Raw genomic sequence first — 14,719 nt, forward strand, 5'->3', positions numbered from 1 at the left:
TTGTGTCACTCTACTTTTTAGAAATAATTGGTAACGTTCACACTATATTTCTTGTCCCTCAGTGCCTAGTAAACATGCCACTGCAGCCTACACTAATGTTTGTTTTACATAATGAAATGTTTTTCATAAAAAATGAAGATCTTATTCTTGTCAGGTCAGGTCATACCTGCAGTTTGGGGTAACATATTGTAACACGAAAGTTGATATGACGATCTTTTCCAGAAACAGATAGCTGGAAGATCGAGGGACTCAAAAAAGTACCACATGAAATGTGTTGAAAGAAATTGAAAATTGTTAGGCTGGAAGAAAATGTAGAAACTGAATGATTTAGCTTATTCCGTTTAATTTGCAGAGTGCTGACAAATAGACAATGAATCACAATTTCAGGAAGGCAAAGATAAAGAATGATATTCTAAATTAGATAATGTCCAAGCTTGGAAGGCTTATGCAGTAAAGAGTTTTATAGCCACAGGTGATTTTAGCACATGTTGAAATATTGAAGAGGAAATGTTTGTATTTAGCAGATATTTGGAGGAAAGTGAATAAGTGAATTATATAGATTTTTCAGACTTTTTAGGAATATGTTGCCGTACAGCCTATGTTGCAAACTTTCAAAGTCTTTCTTTTCTCAAAATGCTCAAATTTGGCTTTCAAAGTTTTAAACACTATCAACACCAATATCTGACCCATTAGAATCTTGGCATCAGACGTTCCATCATCATAGTCTTGAAGTTCACTTTAATAACTTTCTACGATTCGCTTTCTGCCCACGGACGCTGCAGAGTAAGCATTGTTAAAGTGTCTCCTCCCACTGCTGTCATGACTAAGTCAGAGTCTCCTAAAGAGTCTGAACAGTTGCCGAAGTTCTTCATTGGAGGTTTGAACTTTGAAACAATGAATGAGAGTCTGGGGGGGCCATTTTGAGCAATGGGGAAGTCTTATGGATGATGTGGTAAAATGAGAGATCCAAACAGCAAGCGGCTCAGAGCCTTTGGGTTTGTGATGCGTGCCACTGCGGTGGAGATGGATGCAGCCATGAATGCAAGGCCACAGAAGGTGGGTGGAAGAGTTGTAGAACCAAAGAGGGCTGTCTCGAGAGAAAATTCTCAAAGACCTGGTGCCCACTTAACTGTGAAAAAGACTTTTGTTGGTGGCATTAGAGAAGACACTGAAGAACATCTAAGAGATGATTTTGAACAATATGAGAAAATTGAAGTGATTGAAATCATGACTGACTGAGGCAGCATCAAAAATAGAGGCTTTGCTTTTGTAACATTTGATGACCGTGACTCCATAGACAAGGCTGTCATTCAAAAATACCATACTGTGAATGGCTGCAACAGTGAAGTAAGGAGAGCTGTATCTAAGCAAGATATGGCCAGTGCTTCATCCAGCTGAAGAGGTCAAAGTGGTTCTAGAAACTTTGATGATGGGTCATGGAGGTGTTTTTGATGTGAATGACAACTTTGGTCATGGAGGAAACTTCAGTTTCGGTGGACAAGGTGGCTTTGGTGGCAGTAGGGATGACCATAATGGATTTGGTAATGATGGAAGCAACTTTGGAGGTGGCAGAAGCCATAATAATTTTGGTAATGACAACAATCAAACTTCAAATTTGGGACCCATTGAAAGGAGGAAATTTTGGAGGGAGAAGCTCTGGTCCCTGTGGTGGTGGAGGCCAATATTTTGCCAAACCACGAAACCAAGGTGGCTATGGCAGTTCCAGCAGCAGCAATAGCTATGGCAGTAGCAGAAGGTTTTAATTACTGCCAGGAAACAAAGCTTAGCAGGAAAGAAGAGCCAGAGAAGTGACAGGGAAGCTACAGGTTACAACAGATTTGTGAACTCAGCCAAGCACAGTGCTGCCAGGGCCTAGCTGCTACAAAGAAGACATGTTTTGGACAATGTGTATGGGCAAAAAACTCGAGGAGTGTCACTGTGATTCATTGTATAAAAGGTTATTTTATTTTCTATTCTGTGGGAAGTGTAGAACATTCCAACAAACGTTTTAATGTAGAATTTTTTTTTTGCACCCACCCATGCTGTTGATTGCTAACTGTGTGTGTGTGTACACTTTTTTTATTTTTTTATTTTTTTAATTTTTTTAAACATTTTTTAAATTTTTTTTTATTTTTGAGACAGAGAGAGACAGAGCATGAACAGGGGAGGGGCAGAGAGAGAGGGAGACACAGAATCTGAAACAGGCTCCAGGCTCTGAGCTGTCAGCATAGAGCCCGACACGGGGCTCGAACTCACGGACCGTGAGATCATGACCTGAGCTGAAGTCGGACGCTTAACCGACCAAGCCACCCAGGCGCCCCTATATACACTTTTTTTTAATGTGCTGTGTAAAGTTACTCTACTCTGAAGCCATCTTGGTAAACTATCACAACAGTGTAAGGTTAGAATTCCTTCAGGGTCATGCCAGGTTTCATTTGAAATTTATTTGCAACCCGCTTGGGCACAGAAGCCACTGTCTCCACAAACCTTGGTGTAGTTGGAAGTGTCAGTTAATGTGTTGTGACTTTTACCATCAAAAAGGTCACCCAAGGAAGTCCTGGAGATTATTTGTTTATCAACATGATTGTTGGTACATCCTATGCAATGTATCAGAATTGAATTATGGTATCAGATAAAATTATAGATCGGGGAAAAATAAAAACTTTCTATGATTCATTGAATATATCATAAATTATTATCTTTACCAATTTGTACCAGCTAATTGTATCTATTTATTTACTCATGATCATGCATTTTTAAATTTTTAGATTTTTAAATAAAGACTCCACGATTGCAGGCTGAACATAAACTTTAGAGATTCAAAACAGAGAAAAGCGTTTCTTCTACCCTTTCCACACAATAAATGAAGCGCACAATATTTCAATCTTTGAAAATTTTGTGAATTAAATAACAAATAGTGATACTTTTTTATTAAAATTGCTTTTTAAGCTTTTACAGGCTGCTAAAATGGCTAACAATTGAAAGTAGATTCAGTTAGTTTAAATCAGTAAATTAACATTTCAACATATTATATTTGTGAATACTAGTACATTTTAATTCATGCATATAATTACTTTAATTATTATACTGAAGCTCTTAAAATCCTTACCCAGACTTTTTAAAAAAGACATTATTCAGCAAAGTGCTATTACATGTTATCTCTAAGTGTTTGATTTCTAGATGTGTTTAAAGAGATTTAGTAAGAGATTTATTAAAGGTTTATAAAGTTAGGTTTGACAAATATTTTCTTTTATTTGGGGGGGGGGATTGCACTTAACAGAGGGAATTTTAATTTAAACTATGAAAAATGTCAATCACTGATGTTTTCTTGGGCCTAAATACCATCTCAGTACTAATAGAGAAAAAGCACACATAGTAAGTTCTTAAAAATAATAACTGTATTTGATTAGCTTTCATTATATAAAAGTAAAAATATTTATAAATATACCTAAATTAGTATATAATGCATATTAAAAAATTTTTATTAAAATAGCTTTTGGCAGCATATGTAAAATATTTTATACCATTAGGTGTTATAAAATATTTTACACTATTAGATGAATAGCTTTGATGTAGAATGTAAGATACTAATTTAATTTATATACTTTATATATATAGACTACATTATTATGGATTAAATGACTAAATCATTTAATGACATGAAGCTTAATTTATTTTAAAATGGGTTGAAATACATCATATGTAGAATTTTAAAAATAACTTCTTCCTAGTCTCCATTTGATTTGTAAAAAAGTGATAAATTAAGTAATTTTAAAATGACTTATGAGAATTTTGAATTAATATTTACTGAGCTCAAACCCACACTTGAGTCAGTTTATCATTGATATTTAAGGAAAATTCAATTCCTCTAGAAAATAATCTGGCTGTAACTGCACACAGAAGGGACCAGACCAGTCACCATTGTTTTGATCTCCTCATGGAAATTCTTGCCATTTGATCTCCCTTCCTTAGTTTCTGAATCCTTGGAGAAATAAATTAGAGGTAGAAGTGGTATGAGGAACAAAAATGGGCCTAATTATTGCAGTGACAGTAGTAAAGATTTTCAAATATTAAGGATAATAGAGTACTTTATTCCTAAACCTTTTCCTCCTCAAATTTCCTCTAATAGTTCAGATTAGAAGAATTGTGGAACTTTACCAGTTTTCTTTCTTCTTTCCTACCCCTATCACAACTTTGTCATCAAATACTCTTACTCTTTTTATTATTTTGCTTTATTTCCAGTTTAGAGAAGAAGAAATACTTTGGATAAGAATCACAGTTACACTGTCATGCTTAGTAAAACCTAAATGAAATCACATCTCAAGTGCCTTATTAATCATCCGAGTTAGAAAATTTTGGACAAGTGATAATCGCAGTTCTCATAACACGAAATCCATGTGTGTCCACATACATAAGCTGTCAAATGAGAAACAGAAAGATTTGATTGTGTTTGTAATTATTCACAAGATAGACAAAAGAAATGTTTTACCAAGGAAGTTTATAGTATAAAGAAAAGTAATGTGGATTTAGGATGTCCATTCAGATCGGTAGCGATTAATGGTCATTTTAAGTCTAAAAAACAAGCATTTAAAACGAATCCCCCCTGATCACTCACACCCTGATAAGCCATAGTGGAATTAGGCATTTCTATAATTTCTGGACTGCCACATGAAGTTATGTGCATGCAAAATCAGGTTGTTTAGAGCTCATGTACCAACAGCCTCAGGGGACTGAAAGTAATTGCTCTATTTAGAAGGTGGAATGCAGTTTTGGGTCTTCTATTCCTACTGCATTAGGACCAGGACTGTACCAACTTGCTATAATTTAAAGCCATTATTGAAATCCTTATAGCATGAGATAATTCTTTTCACATCTTTGAAAGCCTTGATACAAAGCGGCTTATATCCCAGGATTTTCTCCACAATGACATAGTTGTTCACATAATGTGTAGCCCTGAAAATATGTTCCATTATTATCGAATGCTTATTGAGTAGCTATAATGGCCAATTTTTGGCATATATTCAATATGAGCACAGCTGAGGAGGACCATCAAATTTGATGAAAAGACAAAATCAACCTAATCTGGTGGTAGTTTGAAATGCATCATAACAGTTTCTCTCTTTAATGAAAGAGAACTTGATTATGTCACACAAAGAATTTTACCAAAAAGACCTCCACTCTAATGTTATGGACTTGGGTAGAACAGACAGACCACAGAATAGTTCTGTTAATACTATGTTACATATCAGTCAGGACTCCAATGAGAACCAGATGATATACTCAAAGAGATAATTTGAGGCACACTCACATGGGATTCATTTGCAAATATATCAAGTTTGTAGAACAGAAGAAGCCCAGTAATACAGCATAATAGCATCTAAGTTTTTACCACTCCTAGGACAAGGGAACAAGGGAAGCACAGAGTTCTTGGGTCTCTGAAGCAGATAGTTTTGTAGACTCCTCCGTGGTCTTCAGTGGAAGGACACGTTCAGCTCACTGCAAATGTTTAGTGGGGGAAGCCCAGAGCAAAAAATACCCTGACCTTCTCCCTTCCTTTAATCTCCTGCTGGCCTTTCTAAACCCAACAGAAGCCAGGGGATGTGGGTGAATTTTTTTTTAAGTTTATTTATTTATTTTGAGAGAGATAGTGTGCAGGAGGGGCAGAGAGAGAGAGAGACGAAGAATCCCAAGCAGGATCTGCACTGTCAGTGCAGAGCCCCATACAGTGCTCAAACTCATTAACCGTGAGATCATGACCTGAGCCGAAATCAAGAGTCAGATGCTTAACTGACTGAGCCACCCAGGCACCACCCAGGTACACCTAATATGTTCCAAAAAGGTGAGTCTTCTAGGGCAGCAAACAAGATGGGGCAAAGTAGAGAGAGGACATGGGAGAACACACAATAAGGACAGTATTAAAATAAAACAGAACCAAAAAAAAAAAAACACTTTGTTTTTCAGAATGCAAAATGAAACACATTGCCTTCTAAAATTTGGAAAATAAGTAAAGTACATCTTGGTGCAGACATCCCTTTTTAGCAGTTACTCCTCTCCCTGTTGAAAGTAGGAAAACAATAGCAAAAACAATAGTAAGAGCAAAAGCAAAAAAAAAAAAAAAAAAAAAGCAAATGAAAGTCTTTAAGCACACTTTAAAAGTGTAGAAATTAGGACAGTCTTTGGGGTTGGTTTGATTTTGTGACTCAAATGATGACACTAAAGACACAATTTCTCTTTGTTTCTCTGCTTGCCCCATAGTGTCAATGTTAGCATAAAGTTGACACTTCATGGTGGCAAAATGGCTGCAACACTTCCAGGTTTCACACTTGTGTACCCCAACATGTGGAAGAAAAATGCAAAGAGAAATCTGTCCACTGCCATTTTTTTTTCACCCACAGCTTCCAGAAAATTTCCACCTATATCTATGTGGCCTGAATTGAATCACTTGAACCAATATCTGTAGTTAAAGGAAGGAGAACCATATGCAGATTAGTTTGGGAAGAGGTTATTGAAAGCCATAATACTGACAGAGAAACAAGTTTTCCATTCCTCAAACTGATGGCCGACTCAGCATCACTTCCAAGGGCATATGGCAGGACACCTAGGAATAGGCAGAATTAATGTTGTGGAGACAGTATCAATATGTAGTATTGCTCCCTTTATTCTCTACAACCCCTTTAACACATGAGGAAATAGGCCTAAACAGATTAAATAGTAACATTTCCTGATGGCATTTCGTTATTAAATAATGGGGCTGGATTTATGTTTTTAATTTTCCAGTTCAAAAGCGTATATTTTCCAACCATTAAAAATTGCTGTAAGAAGTAATTATTTGGTATATAAAGTATCCCATAGTCTTCTGAGTAAGGGCTTGTAAAATATAAAGTATGGTGATCAAAAGCATAGATAGAATGGATAATTGCAGTAAACCCACTTTAAGAAAGCATTTTTTTAATATAAGCTCTAATTAATCAATTTTATAATAGATTAAGGACTAAGGTTCACTGACATATTTTTGGAAACAAAATTTGGAACCATCAGAACAACTCAGAGCAAGAACTACTACTGTTCAGGGGCACCTGAGTGTCTCAGTCAGTTGGGTGTCCACCTCTTAATTTTGGCTCAGGTCATGATCCCAAGGCTATGGGATCAAGCCCCATGATGAGCTCCACGCTGAGCATGGAGCCTGCTTAAGATTCCATCTCTTCCTCCCTTTGCTCCTCTCCCCTACTCGGGATCTTTCTCTCTCTAAAAAAACAAAAAGCAAAAAACTACTACTATTCAGTTAGTAGAACATATATAAATTACAGAGAGGAAGGAGTACTTATGGTGCAGCTATCATTTGTATGGGTGAAATATGAAGTTTTAATATATACCTAAATATACATATATATTTTTGATCTCCTGAACTATATTGCCTAATTTATCATTATCCTAATTTTTCTCTATGTTTTTGTTTGTGCCTTTGAATGTTTATACCTGGTAGATAGTTGTTTTATATGTAACCAAATCTACAAAATATGTAACTCTGAAGATGTTTAAATGTATCTTTTTTCTATTTATGTTCTGATATCCTGTTAGGCCAAATTAGGAATCTAAGTGCTCCTACTTACCATCTCCTCTAAGCCTTCTGAACTAGGTAAGTATAAAGTGCTAAGCAAAAAACACACACACACACACACACACCCCAAACAGACCAAAAAAACCCAACTCTCATTCCTTAAGGACAGTGTTACTTCTGCAAAAAGCAAAGAGATCAAAGAAAAAGTTAGAAGTAAAATGTCAGATCTTATAGTTTCAGAGACAGTTTCTCTCACACCAAGACAAATTTTATCCTTTGTAATGCACTGCATGCCTCTAAATAAAGTTCAAAAAACATCATGTAGATGAAATGTTTGATTCAATATCATGTCCCCTGGGAATTAATAAGGGTTTACAACCTACTTCTAATCCCTAGACATTGGACACAATTGGGCTTACTGCTGAAGTATAAATGAATAAAATGTTTGGGAAACAAGAAGCACAATGTACTAGTACAATGTTAGATCTCATTGTAGGTGCCAATTAGACTTTTTCTTTGATTTTAATTTATTTTTATATAAATTGGTACAAAGTTTTATAACATAGCAGTGTAATTCCTGCCCTTTCCAGGAGTAGAGAAAAGCAATTGGTGTTTAGATTTGAAAGTTGTGGTATTGTGGGATAAAATATAGGGAAGAAGCAGGATGCTTCTTGTGATGCTCCCCCAAACGCTGCTTATTATGGCCGTGTCGTAGAGACAAAACACTTCTTTTATTAATATTTCACTTCCAGGAGATCCCTAATAACTATCAGAGAGGCATTTTAGCTGTCTGTTGATATACTGACACAAAATCTGGTAATATATGTAGCTGGACACTACCAAGGAATCTATAAAATCATGCTGTATATGGAGAATACAATTTAAACATCAAATTAATCATATATTCATATTTACTAAATGTAGAATATACACTACCTTTTGATAATTCCTTCCTGGTTAAGCAAAATATAGTATGTTCACACACATGTTCAGTTATGTGACACTACATGGGCTGGATTTATCCCCTCTTGGGATGAAAGTCTTTTTGGGCTGTTGAGATGGTTCACAGCTTCTGCCTCTTCATGAGCTCTTTATTTAGGCCAATAGTGAAGAATCTGTGGAGAATCAATGCACTCTGTGAGACAGGGATGTGGGAAGCATTGGCAGAGCCAATATCATGGCTAAATTTCTTTTAAAGCCTTTGATTTGGTTGGCAGTGCATCCCCTATGAAGTTGACATTTGTGTTGCCTTCAGAGCATGCTGAAGTTGACTTTCTTCATAAAGGCCATATTCCTGCCAAGGAACAGAGGGCCCCAAAGCTGTGTTGTACAGACAGCTGTAGGGAAAACACAAAGGCATTAATTAAGAATGTAAGTAAGTATGGTCTGGCTCAGAGCTTTAAAAGTAGGTGGAAATAGCTCTCTGGGATAGCCAAATGCCAGATATATTTTGTCCTCAGATCACTTTAGGGCTCCCAGTGCCTTCTCAGAAACCTGCTGTCCTTTATTTCAGTGGGAGTATCTTTTAGCAACACACCTTTTTGTTGATGTTAAAACAAGGAACCAAAATTCCCTGACCTAAACTGGGAAGCACGATTAGTTTAAGCCTTTTGTATTTATTTGCATAACTAAACTGAGGTTGGAGAGACAGTAAATTAACATTTGTTAAACAACTATTGTCCCAAGTTGACAAAAGGTTAAGTATTTAATTCAGAGGAAGTGCTTGAGGAAAAGATCAGAAAATTAATTATAACTCACCCATGTTTATCCCTAGGAGATAGAACAGAAAAATAATCGACAGAGGTAAATAGATGAGCTAATGAAAATTATATAAAACAATATTTATAATTTAAATAACAATTGTCTTGCCAGAATATAGTAAATTGGAATTTAGGTTTCCCCTCATCTGCCCTGGCATATATCTGTTTTTCCAAAGCCCCTCAATATATATGTATGTATCTTCATTTCCATTTGCTTTCAGAAAAGATTAAAATACACAAGTTTACAGGTGTTTTATTGATTGTAATTTAGTTCAACTCCATCCTCAGGCTATAAAAGGAGGTATGATATGCTCACCAGTAAACTGTCTTTCAATGATTTTCAGGATGGATTATTGTTAGGATTGTTTATCATAGACAAATCCACTTCAGACTTATAGCTAGGTGTTAAAGTGTATCTCAGAGGGTCAATTTTCTAAGCTTCTTTCCCAAACCAAATGTTTTAAATTCCTTCTTGCTTTAAATGTTAGCCTTTGTTTTACTTTTGTACTTGTAAACTAGGTTTCTCTCAATTGATTATAAGTATTATTTAATAATTTATTTTAATTAAAAAACAACTGTAAGAAGATAAATGATCTAAACGTAAGAAAATGAAACTCCTATTTAACCTGGTCTCGTATATTTAACAACTGTCTTTAGCAAATTAATATTGGTGAAATCATAGCAAATATATTTAACATAAATTTGAGAGACCCTGCTCTGCATGGTAAATTGTTTTGCTTGAAAGTAACGTGGTATGGAAGACATTTTTTTCAATGATTTTTTTTAGGAGCTTGAAACAAAAGTCAAGTTATGAGTTTGTTTATATAACATTTGGGACAGTTTTTTCAGTACATATAGAAAGATTTTCAGAGTTGAAATGTATTTAGGTACCATGTTCATTCATATTCTTGTCTTTTTATTTTGATAGCTCATTTTAATAAAGTTCACTATTTCTCAGGAAATGTTACCATTTGATATGAGTTGGAGTTCTTTGTACATTACTACATTTTAAATGTTTATTTTATTTGTTTTGAGAGAAAGAGACAGAATATGAGCATGGGAAGGGGCAGAAAGAGGAGAGAGAGAATCTCAAGCAGGTTCTGTGCTGTCAGCAGAGAGCCTAATGTGCGGGGCTGGATCTCACCAATGATGAGATCATGACCTGAGCTAAAATCAAGAGCTGGACACTCATTCAACTGAGCCACCCAGGCACCCCTACATTACTATATTTTTAAACACTGCAATACTATAGGGGGTGCCCTGGTGTCATTTCTCATTCTAGGCCCCAGTATATCTCAAATTCTCACATATCTTCGATTGTCAAATATACATGGATAACTCACAAAGTCTTATTTTCTGCTCAGCTCTCTCTCCTAAGTTCCAGACTATAGCTTCCTAGTGGACATGTTCACATGAATGTCTTCTAGATACATTAAATTTGTCCAGAACTAAATTGCCCTCATTCCCCCTCCTCTGTATTCCTCACTTCAGTGAATGGTATCATGTTTCACTCAGTTCTAAGATCAGGAACCTGAGAGCTATTGTTGACTTCTTCTACTTTCTTGCCCTATTCGTAATTGATCATGGAGTCCTGTTGATTGTACCTCGTAGACCATCATGATTAAAATAGTCTTTTACTAGATTCCCTGGCTGCCATTTTGGCTTTCTCTAATTCACTCATTGAATGGTGCCAGTATGATCTTCCTGAAATTAAACTATGGTCATGACACTTTGTTGTCTCAAATCCCCCAGACTGCCTAAAATTACATGTATACTCACGGGATATTATGAGACCTTTCATCACTTAACCAGTGGTTTTGTCTTTACACTGTTCTCTGGGCATTACCCTTCCTTTTGTCAAACTGTAGCCATAGGGAACTCATTCAGCTCTTCAGCTGTGTCAGCTCTGTCTCACTGCAATGTCTTTCAACAGGCAATCCCCATGTGTGCCCAGAATATTTTTCACCCTCCTCTCCCTTCCTTCCCATTCACCAGCCTATGTTAAATATCTGTCTCAGTCTGTGTGTCAATTCCTCTGGAAGACTTACTATGGCCCCTCCTAACGTCTTCAGGTTGAGGTAGAGCTCCCTTTAATGCGCTCCCACTGCACATTGCATTCTTCTCAATACCCATCATATTTTACTTAAACTATTTCTTCAGTTGCTTATAAATTTAATTATTATAGGTTTCTCTCACTAGATTATAATCTTCATTCAAAACTTTGTCAATCTCTTTTTAAATATTATGTCTCCTTTGCTTAGGACAATGATCACATAGACGTGCTTAGTGAATATTTATTGACTATATGAATGGTTTAATATTGGAATAGTGAATCTTGCTGAATATAATTGATAAACAGTTTTGCTAGAAACTATTTATGTATCCTGATACTTGCTTCCTTCTCATTTCTAAACAAAGTCTAATGAATTAAAATCAATTCAGAAACATTACATTTAAATATAATATTTAAATAGCATCATTTTGATATTATGTTTAGAAATATATGTAGGACCTAGCTGCAAACTTATTACACAAATACTAATAGATATCTTGTTAAATTGAACAAATAACATTATTTAAGTTCATTTATAATTGAAAATTAGCTAAGTATAGTGACATATTCTTTTCTTTTTTAAAATTAGAGCATATGGTTCAGTGTCTTACATTTATCCCAAACATGATCATTTTTTTCATATCAAGTTTTATTTGGGTGGGACAGTATTACCATTTACAACATCCAAAGCAAAGAAAGAAATTAGCCAATTGGCTATTTTTCACAAACCTCCAATTATTACTCTGGTTTGCTTTTGTTAAAAACATTTTCTCTCTGATGAATTTGTTCAGCATAACAATTTTATATGGGATAATGCAAGCCTATCACCTACATTACTTATTTTCCTTTTACAGATAAAAGAACAACTTTTATTTGGGGGAGATATCCAATTCTAACTTTGAAAAGGACTAATCTCTGTTCATAAAATTAGTTCCAAGAAGACAGTGACAGCTTGAAAAATTGCTGTGGGAATTGTCTGAAAGGAATTAGTTTTGGGGAGTATAGGCATGTGTGTGTTAGAAAATTATAGACAAGTTTTCACAATTTAACATTTTGCACATGTATGACGATATTTTCACCAAAGAACTTTTTCATCTTCCCCAAGGAACTAACACATTAATTATCAAGACCCTTATAGAATGGAACCATAAACAACCAGTATAAAATTTAACTGGCGGTATGATATTTATTTTTATCATGATGCTAATAAGAAAGTACATACAAAGAATAATGCAGGGTACTGTAATAATCTTGGCATTATGAAATCCCAAACTCCAATTAAACCTTCATATTTACTCTGTACTTTTATTTAAGTCATGATTTTTCTCAGAATTCTTCCTGAACACTGACCATTGGCAACACGCTGTCATAAAATTTCTAAACAACTGATTATCTTATTTATATCTATTGTATATGCCATTTATAAAGTTTATTTTTTGAAGATGATATGATCATTTAAATTGAAACCCAGGAAAATGAACAAACTATTGAAGTGAATAATGTACTTGGCTAAGTTAACAAGACACAATCAACATTTATTAAAAAAAAAAAAGTAAGGAATTTTTCTTTATACTAATAATAATCAACTATAAAAATAATAAAAATAAAAATAAAAATAATAGAAAGTAGGATAACTATTACAACAATCTTTAAAGAATATAATAAAAGACATTAACATGAGGAACTTTATCATGGTCATGAACATAAAAATATTAATTTCCTTTTGAGGGATTATGAAATAAAAAAGGGCAGACATATTTTATGAATATTAAGATATATTATAAAGCCATAGTTATTAAAAGTGTGTTATTGATCCCAAGACACTATAACAAATAGAAGAGAATAGTGAGTCTTACTTGGTATATAGCAGAAGTAACACCACAAATCTATATTAAAAAGTAGCTTTAGATTATTGCATTGAGAAAGTTGATTCACCATATGGGAAAAATTTCAGAATTTCTATATCACATATGCATACATTAAAATTAAAATCTCCAACTTATTTAATATCCAACTATAAAAGGTTAAAACCAAAAAATCTAATGGAACAAAACAGAGGGGAATATCATCATGGTTTTTAAATACTCCAAAAGGCCATTCAGTAGGAACAAAAGGAAAGTAAATTGTCAGGTTGGCAGGGGGTATTTACAACATCAACAATTGCAAAAGATTAATAGCTGAAACATAGGAAAAAACTGCTAATCTGTTAAAAGTGGAAAAAAATCAAATTAATAAAAATACTAGCAAAGAATATGAACATCAGTTTACAAGAGGGGAAACCTAAATGGTAAATATGCACATGGGAAAGATATATATCTTTTTGTTTTTTGAAAGATACACATCTTAACTAGTAGTCACAAGAGCACAAGGTAATTCAGTGAAATACCACTTTATATCCTTAATGTTGACAAAAGTTAGAAAACCAGATAACATTAAGAGTTGTAAGGATATGGGAATATATACCTATGTGAAATATATATATAAAATGTATGATATATGTATATATATGTAAAATATATGCAAAATACAAAATATATAAATATGAAATATATATAATATGTATATGCACATATATATTTTAGCATATATTAGTATATATTTAGTATATATTACAGTATGTATAATACGTGTACCATCCAGCAATTCTCTGTTGGATACATAGCCCAGAGAAGTATTCACACTGGTCTCCAAAGAGACAAGAATGAGATTGTTCTAAACTCAGTGGGTTTTGAAAGCAAAGAATTAGAGATAACCTAAGTGCCACTAAGGATCATTATAGTAAATATATTGTAAATTTACAATATGCACTAATACAAAGCAGTCAAAAGAATCATGTAAATAAGAGCAACATGACTAAACATAAAGAAGAATGTTAAGGAAAAATGTGAAAGAGTATGTTATTTGTAGTGCTATACCAGTTATGAGAATTCCATTGACACAAAACATACATTATTTGTTCCAGAATAACAACTATGAAAATAAATGACAGGCAGATAAATTGTAAGATGTGTATTAAATTTACTAAAGTTGGTGCCTTTGGGGATAAAGACAAGAAATTAGAATCAAGAGATACAAGTGAACATACAGGTTTATGTAGGAATCACTGATAAGGACATAGCAATGGGCTGAAGAACATGATGGGTGTGTCCTGTGTACTTAGGATCTTAATTAAATGAATATTAAATAGAAAACCTTTCTTTTTTTTAATTTTAGCCTATATACTGGGAATTTATTTTCATTCTTATTATTTACTGAATGTTTCCAGTAGGAAGTAAAGCAAATGATTACATTTGGGGAAAACTAAATGTAAAGATTCAGTACAACCGAACCGAATAAAAACTATACCCA

General features: G+C 34.2%; 1 long non-coding RNA gene across 2 annotated transcripts in view; it reads left to right on the forward strand.

The window, feature by feature from the left end:
• The window catches only part of LOC132667318 (uncharacterized), a 493,653-nt gene that overhangs the window by 467,417 nt on the left and 11,517 nt on the right, over positions 1 to 14,719 (forward strand). For both annotated transcript variants that reach the window (XR_009605082.3, XR_009605080.2), the window contains exon 6: positions 7,579 to 7,636. This is a non-coding gene — a long non-coding RNA (uncharacterized LOC132667318). The remainder of the gene's footprint in view (positions 1 to 7,578; positions 7,637 to 14,719) is intronic.

Source organism: Panthera onca, chromosome B2 (genome assembly GCF_046562875.1).
Source record: "Panthera onca isolate mPanOnc1 chromosome B2, mPanOnc1 haplotype 2, whole genome shotgun sequence".
NCBI classification, from domain to species: domain Eukaryota; kingdom Metazoa; phylum Chordata; class Mammalia; order Carnivora; family Felidae; genus Panthera; species Panthera onca.